Source organism: Bubalus bubalis, chromosome 19, assembly GCF_019923935.1.
Source record: "Bubalus bubalis isolate 160015118507 breed Murrah chromosome 19, NDDB_SH_1, whole genome shotgun sequence".
In the NCBI taxonomy this organism is placed as follows: Eukaryota; Metazoa; Chordata; class Mammalia; order Artiodactyla; family Bovidae; genus Bubalus; species Bubalus bubalis.
The window spans coordinates 25,771,558-25,793,177 of record NC_059175.1 but is presented as its reverse complement, the minus strand read 5'-3'; positions in this window follow the sequence as shown (position 1 = coordinate 25,793,177).

Sequence of the window (21,620 nt, the reverse complement as noted above, 5' to 3'; positions counted from 1 at the left end):
GACACTGTTAGACCAGCAGGCCAGCTCAAGGGAGACTCGACACTGAAGAGAGGTCCTTAGTCCACTTTTATACCCAGGGTACAAGGAGTGGGATCGAGGTCTTGCGGGTCATTTGTTGATTGGATGAGGCATGTATCCTGGGTGGGGGAAGAGTAGGGCAAATACCTTTCCCTATGGGGTAGAAGGGGACACAGATTATACTGTTCCATTAATAGTTACAACATGGGGAGGGAAGGATGATAAGGGTCTGGTTTTTCCATTCCTGCATTCCAAGACCCTCCTCGGTTTTATCTGCTCTTTCATCCTTGAGTCTCACACACACAGTATGTTTAGTAAGCCCAGGTCTCTTTAGACTATATTATGATGAAGACCATGGGAGTTGATGCAGCCCTGAGGCAAGACTGAAGATGTATATTGTTGTTTTTTCCAAATAAACACAAAATGACTCTGAACTTCTTTTCTGATAAGGATGAAAAAATAATGCATTCACAAAACCAATGGCAAATTATCATGTTCCTGGATTTGTGTTGATCTGCTCCAGCAAAGATAATACATCCAGTACAGTAGCTTCATTGGGGCTACTTATTTGGTAGCTTTCACTGTACTCTACTCTTGTCCTCTAGGATCTCTCTGATTTTTGCAGGAGCAAGACCCCTGAATTAAACAGAGATATGATGGGGACCACTACTCCTGCACCCTGTTAAAAAAAATTTATTTCATATTGGAGAACAGTTGATTAACATTGTTGTGTTCGTTTTGGGTGTACAGCAAAGTGATTCAGTTATACACATGCATGTTTCTTTTTCAAATTCTTTCCTCATTTAGGTTATTACAGAATATTGAGCAGAGCTCTCTGTGCTATACAGCAGATCCCTGTCAGCTATCTACTTTAAATATAATAGTATTTATATTTTAAGGGTCTTATTGGTTTCTGTTATAACCTCCAGATATATTATTTTTTATTTACTCTCTTGGCTTAAGCCAAGATAGTTTCAGAGGCTCCACTGAGCTTTTCCTACTATGACTGCTCTTATCCAAGAAGCCCAGGAACCAATATGGGTTTGGAAGGGTAACAGGGAGGAAGGCCAGGGGTCTCCAAACAGAGGAAATAGGCTGCAAGTGTCAGACATTTTTTATCTCTCTCTTAAGCTGCAGGAGGAAACAAACAACAAGTGTTAGATTTTTTTCCCCTTCTCTATACAAATTTAAAAAGAGGTTTCTTTTAAAATGCTGAATTTGCCATGGCCACACCTTCTTCCACCTGAATTTAACTTTTCACAACTGAACTGGGTTCAGTTCAGTCACTCAGTCCTGTCCGACTCTTTGTGACCCCATGGACTGCAGCATGCCAGACTTCCCTGTCCATAACCAACACCCAGAGTATACTCAAAGTCATGTCCATTGAGTCGGTGATGCCATCCAACCATCTCATCCTCTGTTGTCCCCTTCTCATCCCATCTTCAATCTTTCCCAGCATCAGGGTCTTTTCAAATGAGTCAGTTCTTTGCATTAGGTGGCCAAGGTATTAAGAGTTTCAGCTAAGCATCTGTCCTTCCAAAGAATATTCAGGGTTGATTTCCTTTAGGATGGACTGGTTGGATGTCCTTGCAGTCCAAGGGACTCTCAAGAGTCTTCATCAAGACCACAGTTCAAAAGCATCAATTCTTTGGTGCTCAGCTTTCTTTATAGTTCAACTCTCACATCCATACATGACTACTGGAAAAATCACAGCTTCGACTAGATGGACCTTTGTTGGTAAAGTAATGTCTTTGCTTTTTAATAAGCTGTCAAGATGGGTCATAACTTTTCTTCCAAGGAGTAAGCGTCTTTTAATTTCATGGCTGCAGTCACCATCTGTGGTGATTTTGGAGCCCCCCAAAATAAAGTCTGTCACTGTTTCTTCATCTATTTGCCATGAAGTAATGGGACAGGATGTCATGATGTTTGTTTTCTGAATGTTGAGTTTTAAGCCAACTTTTTCACTCTTCTCTTTCACTTTCATCAAGAAGCTCCTTAGTTCTTCTTCACTTTCTGCCATAAGGGTGGTGTCATCTGCATATCTGAGGCTATTGATATTTCTCCCAGTAATCTTGATTCCAGCTTGTGCATCATCCAGCCCGGCATTTCTCATGATGTACTCTGCATATGTTAAATAAGCAGGGTGACAATATACAGCCTCGATGTACTCCTTTCCCAATTTGGAACCAGTGTGTTGTTCCATGTCCATTTCTAACTGTTGCTTCTTGACCTGCATACAGATTTCTCAGGAGGCAGGTCAGGTGGTCTGGTATTCCCATCTCTTTCAGAATTTTCCAGTTTGTTGTGATCCACAGAGTCAAAGGCTTTGGCATAGTCAAGAAAGCAGAAGTAGATGTTTTTCTGGAACTCTCTTGCTTTTTTGATGATCTGACAGATTTGATCTCCGGTTACTCTGCCTTTCCTAAATCCAGCTTGAATATGTGGAAGTTCACGTACTGTTGAAGCCTGGCTTGGAGAATTTTGAGCATTACTTTGCTAGCATGGGAGATGAGTTCAATTGTGCAGTAGTTTGAGCATTCTTTGGCATTGCCTTTCTTTGGGATTGGAATGAAAACTGACCTTTTCCAGTCCTGTGGCCACCGATGAGTTTTCCAAATTTGCATTTTGAGTGCAGAACCTTGAGCTAACCAAAAGCGTTTTTCTTATGGAAATGTTTGTCTTAAGCCATGTTAATGAGCTGTGTATTTACCTTAGACTCTGTCTTCAAGTTGGTTAGCCTAAGACTCAGAACCAACTTGACAAACCAGTATGTTTTACTCATGCAAATGTTCTCTTAAGCTATGTTAATGAGACTGTATTTGCTTGGAAACCTGCCTTTCTCCAAGATTCATGTCAATCATTTTATGGCCCAGGACAACTCACCTCATGCCAATGTTATCTCAAAATGCATGTTGTGGCTGAGGGGCCTGGTGCCAGTCTGAGTTTTGAAACATTTCTTTTCTCTAATTAGCAGACTGCTAGTTTATTTCTGCTTTATTGACTATGCCAAAGCCTTTGACTGTGTGTCTCACAAGAAATTGTGGAAAATTCTGAAAGAGATGGGAATACCAGACCACCTGACCTGCCTCTTGAGAAATCTATATGCAGGTCAGGAAGGAATAGTTAGAATTGGATTCAGAACAGACTGGTTCCAAATTGGAAAAGGAGTACATCAAGGCTGTATATTGTCACTATGCTTCTTTAATTTGTAGGAAGAGTACATCATGAGAAACGCTGGGCTGGATGAAACACAAGCTGGAATCAAGATTGGCGGGAGAAATATCAATAACCTCAGATATGCAGATGACACCACCCTTATGACAGAAAGTGAAGAAGAACTAAGGAGCCTCTTGATGAAAATGAAAGAGGAGAGTGAAAAAGTTGGCTTAAAACTCGACATTCAGAAAACTAAGATCATGGCATCTGGTCCCATCACTTCATGGCAAATAGATGGGGAAACAGTGGAAACAGTGGCAGACTTTATTTTGGGGGGCTCCAAAATCACTGCAGATGGTGATTGTAGCCATGAAATTAAAAGACGCTTACTCCTTGGAAGGAAAGTTATGACCAAACTAGATAGCATATTGAAAAGCAGAGATATTACTTTACCTACAAAGGTCCATTTAGTTAAGGCTATGGTTATTCCAGTAGTCATGTATGGATGTAAGAGTTGGACTATAAAGAAAGCTGAGCGCCGAAGAATTGATGCTTTTGAACTGTGGTGTTGGAGAAGACTCTTGAGAGTCCCTTGGACTGCAAAGAGATCCAACCAGTCCATCCTAAGGGAGATCAGTCCTGGGTGTTCATTGGAAGGACTGATGGTGAAGCTGAAGTGCCAATACTTTGGCCACCTGATGCAAAGAACTGACTTATTGGAAATGACCCTGATGCTGGGAAAGATTTAAGGCAATAGGAGAAGGGGACAACAGAGAATGACATGGTTGGATGGCATCACCGACTCAATGGACATGAGTTTGAGTATCCTCTGGGTGTTGGTGATGGACAGGGAGGCCTGGCATGCTGTAGTCCATGGGGTCGCAAAGAGTTGGACACAACTGAGTGACTGAACTGAACTGAGTAGCTATATAACATCCAGCTAAAGACTATCAGGGGGCACTCCTTCTGCCCCCTTCTGATGTCTATATCAGAAGCTTTCTCTATCTCTTTTATACTTTAATAAAACTTTATTAAACAAAAGCTTTGAGGGATGAAGCCTCATCACTGGCCCTGGATTGAATTCTTCTCCTCTGGAGGCCAAGAATCCCGGTGTCTTTCATGGCTCATCAACAACCTTTCAAGTTGTTGTTGTTGTTGTTCAGTTGTTCAGTCATGTCTGATTCTTTGCAATCCCATGGACTGCAGCACGCCAGGCTTCCATGTCCTTCACTATCTCTCAGAGTTTGCTCAAACTCATGTTCATTGAACTGGTGATGCCATCGAACTATCTCATCCTCTGTCACCCCCTTCTCCTCCTGCCTTCACTCTTTCCCAGCATCAGGGTCTTTTCCAATGAGTCAGTACTTTGCATCAGATGGCCGAAGTACTGGAACTTCAGCTTCAGCCTCAGTCCTTTCAGTGCATATTCAGCGTTGATTTCCTTTAGGATTGACTGGTTTCGTCTCCTCGCTGTCCCAGGGACTTTCTCCAGCACCTCAGTTCGAACATTGTGTCAACTACTAATTTGTTTATTTCAGTTGTGCACTTGGGGCAAAGTAAATGACCACAGGATAGTCCAGGATCCAGTAGACCCACTGGGAAGCAGATGTGGACCAGGTCTCCATTTATCATCTGCCCCTTACATGCCCTTACTTTAACCAGGGCCCATAAAGTCACTTCAGATTACCAGATATCAATGTCAGTTCATTCAATATATAAAAAGTCCTCAAAATATATGTATATTATTCTTTTCCCAGAATATATTTATCTCAATAAATGGTTGTAGGTCTCTTTGGGAAGGATAGGGAATTATTATTGTTTTCAACTTAGTGACTGAACACAAGATCACAACATTGTAAAAATTCTGGTTTCCCTGTTGGCTCAGATGGTGAAGCATCTGCCTGTAATGCAGGAGACCAGGGCTCAATCCCAGGGTAAGGAAGACCCCCTGGAACAACGCACTCCAGTATTCTTGCCTGGACAATCCTATGGAGAGAGGAGCCTGACAGTTATCATCCATGGGGTGGCCAAGAGTCGGACACAACTGAGTGACTAAGCACACACATTTGTTTGCAAAATCCTTCCTCCTGGATACCTGAGCTCTTCTTCAGTCAATATATTCTAGTTCTGAGAACTGTCCCATACAGGAAAACTGGGAAACTGCTTGGTTTATTTTATTTTATTTTATTTTATTATTGAATGTTAATTGCTTTACAGGATTTTGTTGTTTTCTGTCAAACCTCAACATGAATCAGCCATAGGTATACATATATCCCCTCCCTTTTGAACCTCCCTCCCATCTCCCAACCCATCCCACCCCTCTAGGTTGATACAGAGCCCTGTTTTGAGTTTCCTGAGCCATACAGCAAATTCCTATTGGCTATCTATTTTACATATGGTAATGTAAGTTTCCATGTTACTCTTTCCATATATCTCTTACATACATACATACAACCCTTTCCTTCCCTCTCCCCATGTCCATAAGTCTATTCTCTATGTCTGTTTCTCCATTGCTGCCCTGTAAATAAATTCTTCAGTATCATCTTTCTAGATTCCAAATATATGCGTTAGAATATGATATTTATCTTTCTTTTTCTGACTCACTTCACTCTGTATAATAGGTTCTAGGTTCATCCACCTCATCAGAACTGACTCAAATGCATTCCTTTTTAGGGCTGAGTAATATTCCTTTGTGCATATGTACCAAAACTGCTTAATTTCTTGATCACCCATTCTTGATTTTATTTATCATTAGGGACCCCATGTTCCTTTAACCATATCCATAACTCGCTATGGGTTAGAACGCTTCTTGACCCTCATAACATCATTTCATCCACTAGGATTCTGTTGGTAAAGTGAGTCACCTGGTCTATATTGTTTCAGAGTCCCATTATCCACATTACTATATTGGATCTAATTCTGTAATGGCATTACCCACCAACCCCCAGGGCTGCAGAGGGGTTCTGCTGATGGAGCTTTTGAGTGACCTTTGTGCTTCTTTCACCAGCACATTCTTTATTGCTCGAGTAAATGGTGTATCCTCCGAACCTTCCAAGGCAACACAGTCTTGATGGGTTTTCTGCCTTAAGGTACACCCACTCCAGCATGCCCACTTCTCTGAGCCTTGCAGTGTCTTTCTCCTTCTAGGGCACAGCATTTTGGCACTTCTGCCTCACTTAGAATGGACCACCATTTTCCCCAAACCTTAAGGATCATCCTGGTAACTAGTGTGCACCATCTCTAGGATGTTTAAATGCTGCATCTGAGAAACATGATCCCAATTGATAACCTCTCCATTTTCCAAACCTATACTCCTCTTCCCTTGATCAATACCTTTAGAAGTTAGTCCAAAGCATACAATCCTGGTTCAGCACCATGGTAGGGGACCCAGCTCCAAAATCACTTCTCAGTATCTGCTTTCTCAGAGCACTCCTAGCACCAGCTATTGAAGTTTGTGTTCTCAGGGGCTAAGAATGGCAAATAGGATGTTATTAGGTGGTGCTCTTGGGATCAAGGCCTGTGGAAAGGAGCAAGATGGGTCAGACAGAGAAGTTCATCTGCGATACAGTCTTAACAGAAGCCTCAGCTGATCTGCTAGGTTACTCTGAAGATAGGATCCTCCCTTAGCCATACCACATTGGTTAGAAAGGTCAAGGCCTTTATTGCTTCACATTGAATGCTGACCATGCTAGGAATGGAATATGGCACCGAGCAATGGTGATTTCTTCAGCTGAGGCAAACCTGAAGGAGACTAACAGCCATAGAGTATTTTTGATAGCACACCCAACAGCTAAGGTAATAAATCCTTCATTCCTGAAAGGGAACCTGCTGGGGGTTGGGGAAGGGACCACAACCTCCACACATAGTGTTAGGATATACTCACACTAGACAAGGCATGTCTGCAAGACCTTCTATTTATCACCTTTCCAAAATTAGATGAGGTTGAAACATCTCTGGAGGGCATCCCAAGAGCTGATCCAGGAGCTCAGGAATCAGGGAAATTGACACCAGTTAAAAGACATGTTTAGGCCATCATCTATTTCCGGAAGCAGAGCTGCACAAACTTGGTCTTCACACAGAATACTATGTTTCTCTCCAAAGTGGTTGGGAGCCCAATAAAACTCTATTAAATCTGTGTCAATGCACTTGTGAATCCTAAAAGAGTTTGTCTACCTTCTTGCCTTGAAGATGAACTCTAAGTCAATCACATAGTTTTATCTGTGATGCAAATAAGGGCAAGGAGACAAGCACTGGGGAATATGCTTCCTCATAAGTGGCATGGTTCTTCACAACCAATGGCACAGAGGTGGCACGGAGCTTTGTGGGAGAACCTAGCTCATGCTAGCTGAAGTCTGAAAAGAAGAAAAGGGGTAGCTCATTTACAAGAAGGTCAAGTCATGGACCTCTAGCCAGGCAGGTGAAGACTGAAGTATGGTGTAGGAAGCACATGATCAATGGTCCTAGCATCTCAGGATTTCCCTCACACCTCTCTTAATGGATGTGGTCTCCTGGGTCACTAACCCAACCATGAGCGAAGTATATCTGAAATGCCAGCCCTGATGGAGACAATCAGCCTGGTCTAGCAATGAAAGCTCAGCCCATGCCAATGAATCCATTGTCATAACCTGGAACAAACCCCCATCTCCTGGAAATCCACTGGAATTGTAACTCCTCCTTCAAGGAATTGAGGCCTAGTCTGCAACACAGGTGGCTCCAGCTGCAGCACTGATGAAAGGGGAGGGAGTGGTGGGCCAGAATCCCCAGCGTCAAGGCATCTTCATAGTCACAGAGCTAGGTTTGGGCAAAGAAGCTGGGTTGGGTGTGGCTGGGAGTACTGGTAACCCTCAGGTAGTATTGGTAACCAACTCACAGAGCTATTGCTGTGTGACTTAGTGTGGCTGAAAGACACCTTGATCACTTTGTTATCCTTGCCAAATACAAAACCAACATGGCCACATACGCTCCTGGCTCCCATGAGCCCAGAACTTCATTCATCCTGAAAGAAGTTCAACCTCAAGAAAAGGGACAGAAGGGTCTTCAGGTTACCACAATTCTTGAGACTGACAGTAGCAGGGAGCAAGGTTTTGATGGGGCTGGCTAACACAATTTTGAAATGGGTGGTTCCCTCTCCTCAGGTTCATTCTATGCCCCTACAGTCAAGCCCAAGGCCTTAATTCAGTGACTTTCAAAGAGGGAGCTTGGACAGATTTCCCATGGCAACAGTACCCTCCAGTGAGAGGGAGGTAGGAAGAAGGACTTTTATGTCCTACCCACCTCTGAACCCTTGGGAAGAGAGGAAAAAGTTAAGGGCTCTGAAGAGATTAAGATACATAAAAAAATAAATAAATAAAATTGCCTTAAAATTCTCCACAAGGTCCCAGTCTTCCATAGCAGCAGTTCTTAATCCTCCTATTTTTACAACAATGTCCTTTTCATTATCCTAAAATAAAATCTACAGAGAAGTAGAACCTTCCTGTACATATTTACTACAAAACAATGCAAAAAATTAGAATTCTTTCTAATTGTATTATAAAAGAAAAACATAAAGTACTTATCTTTCAATAATCAATGCCCAGACACAAAATATTAAAAGGCATGATAAAGTAGATAGATGTTTACATGTATATGTTGACCCACCACATGTGACAATAATCTGTACTAACTGATACTGGCATACACGTTCAAAACACGAACACCAAGAGTCACTTTAATTGTAGCAACACGATTTTCTGAAATTCTGAATAATGTTAAAACATTTAAAAATACTTTTTCCTCTATTTGCAGATCGTGACATTCCTGAAAAATTTCAATGTATATTAAATTATATTGAAATACTTGGTATTTTTGTGTAAAGTGAAGATTGGTTCTGGACCCAGAAAGGATACACATGTTTTTCACCTACATAAATGTCTGATAGGTGTCGGATATTTCTTCACTGCATGAGAATGCTCCACAAAGCTGAAAACATCTAAACCCCTGGCCTTCACCCAGTAAATGCCAATAGCACCTGGCAATGGCTGTGACAGTCACACACACACACACACACACACACACACACACACACACACACACAACCTCCCTCTCAAATTTCCAAAATACCCCTGGCAGCAGTACTTCCCTGTGAAGAATCCCTGCTCTGCAGGATGGAGTCCAGACTCCCTCACTGCCTTAGTCAGCTCAGGCTGCCATAACAAAATACCAGACTAGTTGGCTTAAACAGTTCTAGAGGCTAGAAGCCTAAGATCAGGGTGTCAGCAGTTCTACAAGTACACTCTCCCTGGCTTACAAAAGGCTGCCTTCTCACTGTGCCCTCACATGGTGGAAAGAGACGAGGGCAAGCCCCTTTGGTGGCCCTAAATAAGGGCACTAATCCTATTGGATCAGGACCTTACCCTTATGATTTCATTTAACCTTAATTGCTTCCGTAAAGAGCTTCCCTGCTGGCTCAGACTCCCATAAAGACCCTATCCCCAAATACAGTCACATTATGGGTTAGGGCTTCAATATATGAATTTGGGGAGATACAAGGCAGTCCATAGCACTAGCCTATCACACAAGGCACTCTGTTATCTGCCTTCTGTGGGCATCCCTGTCTTGCAGGCTCATCAACAACAGGCTGCTTATAGCTCCCACTGTCTATTGTGCCTTCTCATGTCTTTGTGCCTTTGTCTGTACTGTGCTCTATTTCTGAAATGACTGATCATTTCTTTAATGAAGGCTTTCCTCACTTTCCAGGCTGGGCTAGGTTTCCTTCCTTGCATTTCTCATTGTGATTCTACCTTTCAATTTAGCAAGCTGAATAACCTAACATTGTCCATTCTTTGTAAGTTCCTTAAAGACAACGTGTCTTCTTGGGGATTGGATCCTTACCACCTGGCGCAATGCCTGGCACCCAGGGGCTCTCACTTTCTATGTGGTAGAATCCTGAGCGGTTAGAATCATGGAACTGGATGGGTGCACAAAAGAAGTGAATGATGAGAAGGGGTGTGGCGGGGGTGGGGGGACCCAGCTCACTTCAGTGGTAGCATGGAGAAGGAATCCTCACATAGGATGAAGGAGGAAGAGAAAATTTCAGCATCATTGAAAATTATGGGAAGAGATATTCAAGGAATACATAGCCAGTTGGTTTCTGGACTATAGAAAACTGAGAAAATTAAGAAAAATAGCATCAAGCCTTTTAATTAAAAGGACACATTATTAGTAAGATTCAAAAGAGCATTCCATCAGAGTGAGGTTGAAGAGGAACAGATAATGGAAGTTTAAGAAGAGATTGAATAGATGACGTACGGACATGCATGCCACAAACAGTAAGCTCGAGAGTTCTGGGGATGATCAAAAGCTAGCTCTATACTTTTATAAATACAACAAGTTTTGGTTTTTTAGAGTACAAAAGAATTTTTTACTTAGACTGTTTAAGCCATATGCAAAAAGCTTAAAAAGAAAGGGAAAATTATCCTAAATCTTACAACCTTGAGATAAATATTCTATGTTTTGGTGGGCATTCTTCTAGTCACCCGTCTATGCAATTACACATTTTTAATGAAAATAAGAGATTATTTCTCTTTTTCCAGTTTGCACATTTGATAGTTTATGAAACCGTTTTTAGAATCCAGTGATTGCAAAGTATTTGTATAATTTTTGAAACATGCAGCATCTCATTACTTCATGTGTTGCAGATCACTTAATTAAAGGATAGAGATATTTCACTGGTAATAGAAATGGACATAATTTACTCTAGGAAACTTGGCTTTCAAATGACATGCATTTGATTAAAGTACAGACTTTTCTTTGGTTTTACTGCTTTTGTGAATAAACAACTTTGCAACTCTCTTATGCTTTGGTGGGGGCGGATCCCTCAGTGTTTGCCTCACCTGTACTTTCACTCTAAGCTCTTAGAGGTAAACCAGGGTGGACGGTCATGGCCACTTGTCTTACATTCAGATTGTGAATTAAAACCTGATGAAAACCCAGGGACAAAGTCTCCTCCTCTGGCTTTGGAAGCAGGTTGGTTGGCCTTGCCTTCCCTACCCACTCCCTAGAAGCATGGATGGTGTCTGACACATTTCTCTGTGCCTCTCACTTACTCATTTGTGGCAGGCAGGTCCTGGCTTCTGTTACAAGTGGAATTTAAAGGCAGGGCCACGCTTTTGCTATTAACTTTTGACTCTCTCTGTTTTGCATGCAGAAGAAAGTTAAGGGCAGTTAGGTCTTCTAAAATGAGGGACTGAATAGTTGACCTTCATACATCTTCCAAGATCTAAAATTCTGTGCATCTCTAAAGCAGAAGCTCTACAGAGGCAAGGAAGTTTCCATTTTCTTGTTAGAAACCCTCAGGAACAAACTTAAGGGTAAATCTTCCAGTCCAGGGTATGTGATACAGCTCCTGTTCTGCAAATAACAACATTGGCAAATCCTCCACTTCCTCCCTAAAGTTTGGTTCCAGAATCAAATATTTTCTGCTTATGTACCAAGAAAGCCTGAATCCCCTAATATAGTGCTCAAAAAAGAGTCATATAATATACAAGTTTGCTCAGGCTATCTTAAAGGAATGTTGCTTGTTCTGATTTTAAAATTGAATATTAAAAGGGAAAAAGAAAAAAACACATTTATATGCCACATTGGATATTAGAAATAATTTTGACGTAGACATTTTACTTGTGAAGAAACTGAGACTTTATAAGATCAGTTGTCTTAACCTAGGTCAATCAGTGTCAGAGCCTGGAGTAGACGAGAGATCTTGTGATAACCTATTCAGTGCTTTCTCTCTTTTGTGGTTCTGCTTCACCCACAACCCGGAGAAGGCAATGGCACCCCACTCCAGTACACTTCGATCTCTCATACAAGCACATCTATGAGTACACACATAGAGATTCATATATACGTGTGTGTGTGTGTGTGTGTGAGATTGACCGTTTCCAGCATTTATGCACATAATGAGGTACCTGGAAATATTTTACTTATCTCCTCTGAAGTGCCCACAGCTGCTTATTCTGAACATCTGGAATAATGGAATTCTAAACAAAATACAGTGTGCATAATGCCAGGCACACTTAATCCCTCTTTTGAATGAATTACCCAAATTAGTGTACAGGAAAGAATTCAGTAGACCTAATAGAATTGATCTTTAATATCACAGCTAATATATTATAAGACAAAAATCTCCCTTGGGGTAGATTTATTTGTATGGAAGCCCTGTCTCATGGGCTGAAAATAAGCCAGAGTATGATATCCAAAAACAGTGATAAATGGCCATCCCCAGACAAGGGGAAGGTGTCCAGTAAGGCCTCTATAGTACTGGATTGAAATCAGGTTAATTTAATATCTTTATTAGTTGTTTGGTAGAGGGTGGGGTTACAGTGTATCCTCTGCTAGCTTGATAAATGTGTCAAGTTGGCAGTTGTTTGCAATTGTTATAATAGACAATATAACATAGCATGGAAAAAAAGAGGCTGGAAATATGGCAGAAAGTCCTGAAATGAGATTCAACTTGGAAATATGAATGCCGATACAACTGGGAATTATAATATGAAACAGAGAAACTGTCCAAACTCTGTTCTGAAGGGAGAAAAAAAAGAGCAAGTAACGAAAATCACAGTACTATTCACTCCCAAATAGGGTCCAATACTTCCAAGAATAGAGATTAAAACTTTACATATTTGCAAATATTATATGAACCAGGCTATGTAGCTGAGAGGGTTGTAACAAGACCACAGAGGGACACCTCAGGTCAACGCCATGTGAGCCAACTCGAATAGCAACACAGAATGAGCTGGTAGCACTTTCAGAAAAGCCAGGAGAAATGCGTTGGCAGATCTATTTGATAGCCTCAAGTGACTGCAAACAACTCACAGTAGAAAGGTTTTTGGACTCCAGGAACATGGAATAGGTGGCAAATGACAGGCGTCTTAATGGTCTGCCTATGCTCGTCAACCTGTGTGCAATTCAGAGTCAAAGGATCCACATTGCAGACAGATTCCTCACCATCGGAGCCACCAGGGAAGCCCCAGATAGGTAACAGTGGGGGTGGTGGTTTAGTCGCTGAGTCGTATCCCACTCTTGTGACCCCATGGACTGTAGCCTGCCAGGCTCCTCTGTCCAGGGGATTTCCCAGGCAAGCATACAAAAAAAATAGATAATATAGCCCTTTAATTAGCAGGTAAAAACAACACGCTAATGCTGCAACTGTATAACTATAACCAAGAGGCAGAATTCAGTCCAATAAGTGCTGTTTTATGTGATACACATGATGCTGCTCAAGGGCAAAAGTGATGTGGAGGCCTCAAGTGAAACCTGAGGTACAAAAACCTGCATGAAAATGGAAGTTCTTCTGAAACCTCCTCTTCAGAAATGCTATTTGGGGGGCATTATTTATTTTTCAGATTATTTCCCATAAGCATCAGCTCTGAATAAATCAGGTTTAGGTTCACATCCTAGTTCTACTACTTTCTATCAAGGCATCACTGAAATTCTCTTATCCTTGATTTCTTCAGCTGTAAGAGGTGGATTATAGTATTAGCCCTTTGGGATAATTTGAGGACTCAATACATTATGAGTTAATGACTCTTTGCCTAATACCTACTCATAGCAAGCACTTACAATGGAAGTCATAAAACTCTATCAGAAGGGATAAAGTAGAGTGAAGAAGCAATACCTAGTTCAAGCCTCAGCTCTTCCCAGACCTCTGATTTGGAGCAAGTTATTTAAGCATGCTGTGCATCTGTGTTCAATTATTTTACGTGCAAAGAACAATAGTGCCTACAACCGGGGTCAGGGGATAGTGACTGGGAGAGAGAATGAGGAGTTCTCCTTGGATGGCAGTAATGTTCATTTTTTTGACCTGCACAGTTCTTTCAATTTGTAAAGCTTTATTGAATTGTACATCTATGATTCTGTACATTTTTCCATATGAGTTACTTCAGTAAAATGTTTATTAAAAAGATAATTAGTGCCTGCCTTTCTACATTGTAATTGTAAGATTTAAATGAGAAAATATATGTAAAGCTCTAGGATCCAGCACTTATCTGCTCAAAACTATTAGCTACCATAAATTCATATATGAATTCAAGAGGTTCTAAAGTCCAAATATATCATATAAAACATAACTGATTAGGTCATCTGTATTACATTTCACTTGTTTTAGTTGGTAAATCCAAATGGCATAGGCGCTGTTTACATGGTATGGTATCTGACCTGTAATAATTAACAGCATGATCCCCAGTGTCAGGTTCAAATCCTGGCTCTGATTCTTACTAGCTATGCCAGTGCAGACCTGTGATTGAACCTCCAGAAATCTGTTTCCTTGTCTATAAAAGGATTATCTACTTTCTGGGGTTGTTGAGAAGATCCAAGGGACTAATGCCCATAATGAGGATGGAAGGGCATTGCTGGAAACTGAAAGCCACCCCCCAGCTACCACCACAGCCCCACGGGTTCACAGAGTTGGAGAGGGCCGAGAAAATCTCTCTTTTATTCCTCTTGTAGGTCAGCTTCTTCTGGCTAGTTTCTAAGACCGGGACTAGTTCCAGGGACAAGCAGCAGCTGAGAACAGAGCACAGAAATCAGCGACAATCAGGAGACATAGCTGTGGGCAAACTCAGATCCTTGTGGATAGAAGTTGGCTGGACCTGGTGTCATTGGGCAATGACCATGGGAAGGAACAGACAAACAAGAAACATTGCATGGTCTTAAAGATACAGAAAAAGCCTCAGAATTCAAAGAAAGGACAAGGTGATTTCTGCAAGTGGGAGGACGAGGGTGGCTCTGGAGAAATCACAAATACTCAAAACGTTGTTTTCATTTTGTCACTAAAGGCCTATATGAGGTACAACATGGCTTCTGAACTGCTTATTATATTCCTTAATTAACTAGTTGAGGGGTTTGCCCATTCATAAAGCACCAATCTATTATCGATGAAATCAATCCAAAGACATTGCTTTTATCTTCCAAAATAATCAAGTTTTATTGTATACTGTCTAAATTAGAAAGTCCAGATGAGGTCGTAGAACAGAAATCTTTTCACATTAAACATAACTCCCCCACAGAACAGTTTGTTTCCCTCAGTCCACGGGAAGGGAGAAGAACAGATATAAATTCTGTCAAAAGAAAACAAAATATCTCCCTTAAAAGGAGTTAGAAAACTAGAAGGATAACAGAGGGTTCTACAAACAGTGGATGTGCAGTTGATGTTATTAATGATGGATGATAAAGTTAAATATAATGGAATAAAGTCGGGCAAATTAAACTAACTCTAATCATGAAAATCAAGATTCAAACATGAACAGCCTATGACGATACTTACTAGTCCACTCACCTTCCGATGTATACAGTAAGCCAACACACAGATCAAAACTAGTAACTTTCCATTCGTAAGTTATTCCCTGGGACTCAGTTGGGCAATTTTAGAAAGCTGTCAACTTTAAGGTCCTGTGAGAGCTATTAGTGAAAGAGTGAATTTGCTAACTGGTACCCTGAGGAGCCTGTCAGATTAAGATGGAAGTCACTTCTGTACTTGGAGAATTTGGTCACGATTAAGACAAATGGGGAGGAAGACAGATCCTTTTGTGACTCGTGCAAGTCAAGAGCAGGGTCGCAATTTACATGTAGTTCTCTAGTGATTCCCAGTCCCAATGAATTTCAAGTGAGACAGAAGACACTGTCTCTTGACAAAGCCTGTAGTTTCTCCCCGGTGGCCCTCTAGCAACTTCCTTTAAGACAAATTTATTCATGAGGACCCAGCAGAGCAATTGTATTCTCATGTGTATAACTTGTCAGTAGAGTATCACGATGTATCTTACACACATACATTTATAACTTTTTTAGTAGAGTACTTTTTATCAAAGTAATCTGGTTCCATTGCAGAAACTTTCTTCTGACTAAAAGATGCTATCTTTGGTACAATTTTTGTTAAAAATTTAATAGGTATTTTTTAATGGAACAGAGTAGCTTCTAATTATAGTAACATGATAATCAGTTAATGTAAATGTCCCAATACTCCTGCATTCAGTAGATGGGATTCACATTTTGAACTAACTTCTGTCTTAGACCATCAGTCAGCATCTTTTGGTCAAGCCACAGTAGTATTCCTCCTTGACTAGGCAAAGATTCTGTCTTGTTATTTATCTTGATATCCACATGTACAGCAAGGTATCCACCACAGGGCACATAATAAGTATGCAATCGATGTTTGTTGAATGACTAAATGATGTTTATCACTTCTGACACTTCATTAAGCAGAAAAACTCTGCAAAGCCTCCATGAAGCCTGGCTTTAATCACCTAGTCAGAAAATCTATAGTAGAAATTTACCATAACATTCTTCATTAAACCAACTTAATCTCTCTTGTCACATTTCATAATACAACATAAATAGTCACATGATATATTGTTAGGTAATTAATCCCTTTGGAGACTGGGGTGTTAAGGTAGTCAAATGATAAATTTAGTAAGGCAACTGCTGCCCTGGAAAAATTTTTAGCATGCCCAGCAGGATATTATGATGCTCACACCTTCTTAAAAAACTAAATTTAAAAAGGGAGCTCTGGTTCCTATGCACTGGGGTCCCAATCAGTTTCCTTTTGTTAACTTCCTGGGGGAAAAGGAGAAGTGGCATTCTGGGGCATAAAGAGTCTTTGCAGCAACATTTTCACTGTACTGGAAATAACCTTAGCTCTTTCAGAATGATAAACTCCCTTCATAACCCAAGTCTTTGACATCAAAATGTCTTTTTATTTAAAAACATGCCAAGGGACAATATACTGCCTATCTCAATTTCTTTATCAATAAAATGTGAATATGCCTATTTAATATCTTTTTAAAAGCACCTAAGACAACAAATGATTTTAAAAATTCTTGAGGTAGTTACAAATTCCCTCCCTTTAAATACTTTTTGTTAGAGGCTTAAACAATGACATCAATAATGTGATCATGAGGGTGGAAGGGATACTGAAGAACATTCTAATCCATTCCTCCTGAGTTTGTCAGGACCCCTAACAAATTATCCTTAATACATAAGAATCAGGCTGATTCTACAAAATTAAAACAAAATTAAGGCTGAGATTTTGAGTCCCGCAAACCATAAAAAACAGTGGTCTATTCCATCGTTTATTTCCAGCCTCATTTCTTCCCTATCCAACTTGTACATATGATGGAAATGTAACCTGCAGCATGTTGGTAGTGTTTCTATGAAATGGCTACTGTTACTTGATATAACTCAAGATATTTATAGACAGTTTCACTATTTCACTATGATAACCTCAGATCAAATCTTGGACAAGTATTTCTTTTTGCTGGGATAGAGAGGAAAATATTTTTAGTTAAAGTTCCACACCCCGCCCCTCTCTCCTAGGACAATCAGTTCATTCTGGGCAAAACATCTACCACACTGAATGGTTTGCACAATAGTGTTACTCCTCCTGCAGAAGGAAATGGTAACCCACTCTGGTATTCTTGCCTGGGAAATCCCACGAACAGAGGAGCCTGGTGGGCTACCGTCTATGGGGCTGCAAGAGGCAGACACGACTGAGCGATTAGACCACCACCATTACTTGTCCAGAAGGATGTACGGGCTCCAGACCTACAGACCAGTGCCATTGGGGCACATTTCCATTGGGTGGCAGTACATGTTCAGAACAACCTAACACTGCTGGTTTTAACATGTTACTTTTGAGATCGAACTTGCATTTCATTTTCTTAAATTCTAATAACAATCTCTTTATAAAGGCCATTGATTGGCGATGTAACTGATAAAAGATGATAGGGAATACAACTATGGTTCAGATGTTTATAATTATTTAATTAATGATGGCTGAGACGATGTATATTTCTGTTTATGGATATATAGCTCAGTGCCTGGCAAGTAGTAGGCATTGAGATGTTTTCTTAAAAACATAACTTCCTGCCAAGTTAAAAATCTAAAGATAAATTCAGAGGTCAGAGAAGTTCAGAAAAGTTAATATTCCTGTCTAGTCAACCAACTGTCTAGGGTTTCAACCCAAACCATCTAAATGGTACTAAATTCAGTGACTATTCTTATCTGGCACGATTTAGAGAGATGTACAAGATCCTGCTTTGAAAACAGTGCACGTGGCTGCTGAAAGTGACTGTGTCCCATTAAATTGCGTATATGGTCACGCAATTTTCTGTTTCTTATATGTTTGTATTCTAGATTAAAAAAAAAAAAACAAGACTAGTGAGGTGAAAAGGGCCATTTATGATGCGCTAAGGAGTTTTGATTCTTGTTAATCTCTCTCTTGACTGTTTATTTTTATTAAAGATGCTTTTTAAACTAGTTTATTGAGCTAGGGTGCATTTTGGAAACTGTTTTTGGCCATAGACAAATACCATCTGTAATAAAGTAAACTTGGAATTATTTGTAAGAAGAAAAGATTATTAGTACAAACCAAAAACAGAAAAAGATCCTCAAATTGGCCCTTCAAGAAAAGCAAGAATATACAGGTTTTGTTGACAGTCTTCACAGCAGTTAGATTTTTCAACTAAGTAATTGTCATTTAAAGTTGATCAATCTACAGTAGCAGTTTTAAGGTAATGTATCTCACTAAATAACTGCTTAAGTGATTTTAATAGAAAGAAAAATTATAGCTCATTAAAAAGAAGCTGGATTTAAATAAATGTATATATTATAACATACATACTCAAATTTTAAAGATTTGTGTTCATGTATAAGTAGATATTTTAATATATCTCATGATGGACAATGTAAGATTCTGTTTGATTACAATAGTTACAATCAGATTTTCAGAAGTACTTTTAAAAGTTTATTCCAATTCTGCCCATTTAAGATCGAATTAAACCACAGAAAACTAGATAAGCAACTATTCTATTTATCATTTATATAAGTACAAAATGCAATGTAAAAAAAGCTAGATTTTAATTTTCCTTGGCCATTACTTAAATCAACCAGTTTCCTGAATATCAAAGGAGTATGACTTATAGAATCTATCAAGCAAGAATACATTTACCCATTGATAACAAAGCATATAGTGTGTATTTTATTGTTGTTTGTTGTTGTTGTTTAGTCAAAGTCCTATCTGACTCTTTTGTGACCTCCGGGACTGTAGCGCCCCAGGCTCCTCTGTCCATGGATTTCCCCAGCAAGAATACTGGATGGGTTCTCATTTCCTTTTCCAGGGAATCTTCCAGACCCAGTGGTAGAACCTGGGTCTCCTGGTTGGCAGGCAGATTCTTTACCACTGAGTCACCTAGGAAGCCCTTGGCATTATATTTGTATATTTCTTGTTTTTCTGTTATAATTGATTTACAATATTATGTTAGTTTCAGGTGTACAGAAAAGTGATAGTTTTATACATATAAACACACATATTTTAGGTTATTTTCCATGATAAGATCAGATCAGATCAGTCGTTCAGTGGTGTCCGACTCTTTGCGACCCCATGAATCACAGCAGGCCAGGCCTCCCTGTCCATCACCAACTCCCAGAGTTCACTCAGACTCATGTCCATCGAGTCGGTGATGCCATCCAGCCATCTCATCCTCTGTCGTCCCCTTCTGATAGGTTATTATAAATATCGAATATAGTTCCTTGTGCCATACTGTATATTTCTTTTTAACAAACAACAGAATCTTATGCGCTGTAAAGACAGCTAATTTTTTAAAAATACAATTCTTCATTAGAGGATTGCTAAAAAGTAACACCACAAAGTTACATGAAGAGTCTGAGTGAATTAAGCTAAGACTTCAAGTCTTTAAAGGCCTCTCTTCAAAGGAACGCTTTCCCCGGCCTGAACTCGGCAAGATGGATGCTTGTTCATAGCGCCGGGATGCTGCAGCTGATAATTATGCCATCAGAGGGAGGAAACAGTGAATCAAGCATAAACCAGGCTCATTGTTGTCTTTAGTAGTTCTTTCTGTTCACCTCCCTGTGTGGAGATAATAAAAATGGGGTGTGGTTGAATAGATGTGGAAGGATTTCTGTGTTTCACATTCCCCGTTCCTGCCTGGAGCACGTCTCAACCATAATCTGCTGGGCACTGCTGCTTGGTAAACAGCGGAAAACTACAGCCGCAGACTTCAACCAGCGCCCATAAGAAGTCTTTGCTGACATGTGATGTCAAATATTTTTCAGTTGACTTAGAAAGGACTGAGATTAAGAATCTCTGTAAACATTAGCCAATGAGACCTTTAGAACTTTCTGAGGCATCTTCCTTCCCACTAGAATTGGGCAATGCTTTAAAATCACCATCAATGGAGCAGACATCTAGTCACTGAAGACTTAATGAGACACCCCAAGAAGTCATCCTTCACGAGGTGGCTTTTAAGTGAACCGGTTTCAGTGAGTAGTGTTGGTTGGAGTTGGAAATCAAGCTGCAATTCCCATCTGCCCATAATTAGTCTCTTCTCTTTGTATGCTTTCTGACCTTGTTCCCCTGCCAGTTTCAAATGCTGGCACGGTGACTTTTGAACAGAAATCTGAAGATGAGAGGTTTGATCGTAAAGCCTCACTTCTGACTGGACTGGAAATAGCTGGATTTATTTTTTTCTCTTGATAACCCCAAACTCTAATACTTGAAGGTGTCCTATGTCCACAGTTCTCCCCACCCATGAGGCTCTTTTCCTCATTCTTCATGGTTGGCTCCGCCTCAACCCTCAGATCTTTAGAGGCCACCCCTACAGAGAGCCTGTCCCAATGCCTGATGTGGACTGAATTATGCCCCCCTCCCCAATTTCATGTGGTGAAACCTTAACTTTAAATGTTTAGTAAAATCCACAAAATGAAAGAGTTTTAAAAATATGAATCAACTTTATTTAATAGCTACAGCTCAATTCAGATATATGTTTTTGTTGAAAGAGCTATGAGAATTTGTGCCTTTAAGTGGATTTATACTTTTCATCAAGGTGTCAGATTTATGTACATGAAGTAGGAGAAAGTAAAAGATGGTCCCTTATTGCCCTTTTAATGTCTGTGGGGCCTATACCAATGACTTCTCTTTCATTATTAATATTCATATTATTGATAATGTAAGTCCTTCCTATTAACTCTGTTAATTTAATATTTCTTCTACCCCATTCTCTCTCTCTTTTCTCCTTCTGAGCCTCCTGTTACAAAACAGTTACATTTGTTGGTGGGCACTGTTCTACCCTCCTTCCTGTTTTTTTTCCTCTTTGTATTTCAATACAGATAATTTCTATTGACCATCTCCCCCTGATTTTTTTCAGCTGTGTCTGGTCTGCTACTTAACCTGTCAAAGAAGGTATTCAACTCTAATATTCTAACTATTCCTAGGATTTCCATTTAACTTTTAAAAACAGTTTCCATCTCTCTGTTGTAATATACTATATGTTCATGCATTATGTCTATCTTTTCCACCAGATCTTTGACATGTGAATTATATTTATTTTATAGCCTTTGTTTGATAATTCTAACACGTAAGTCATCTCTTCATCTGGTTCTATTGAGATTTTCTGTTGACA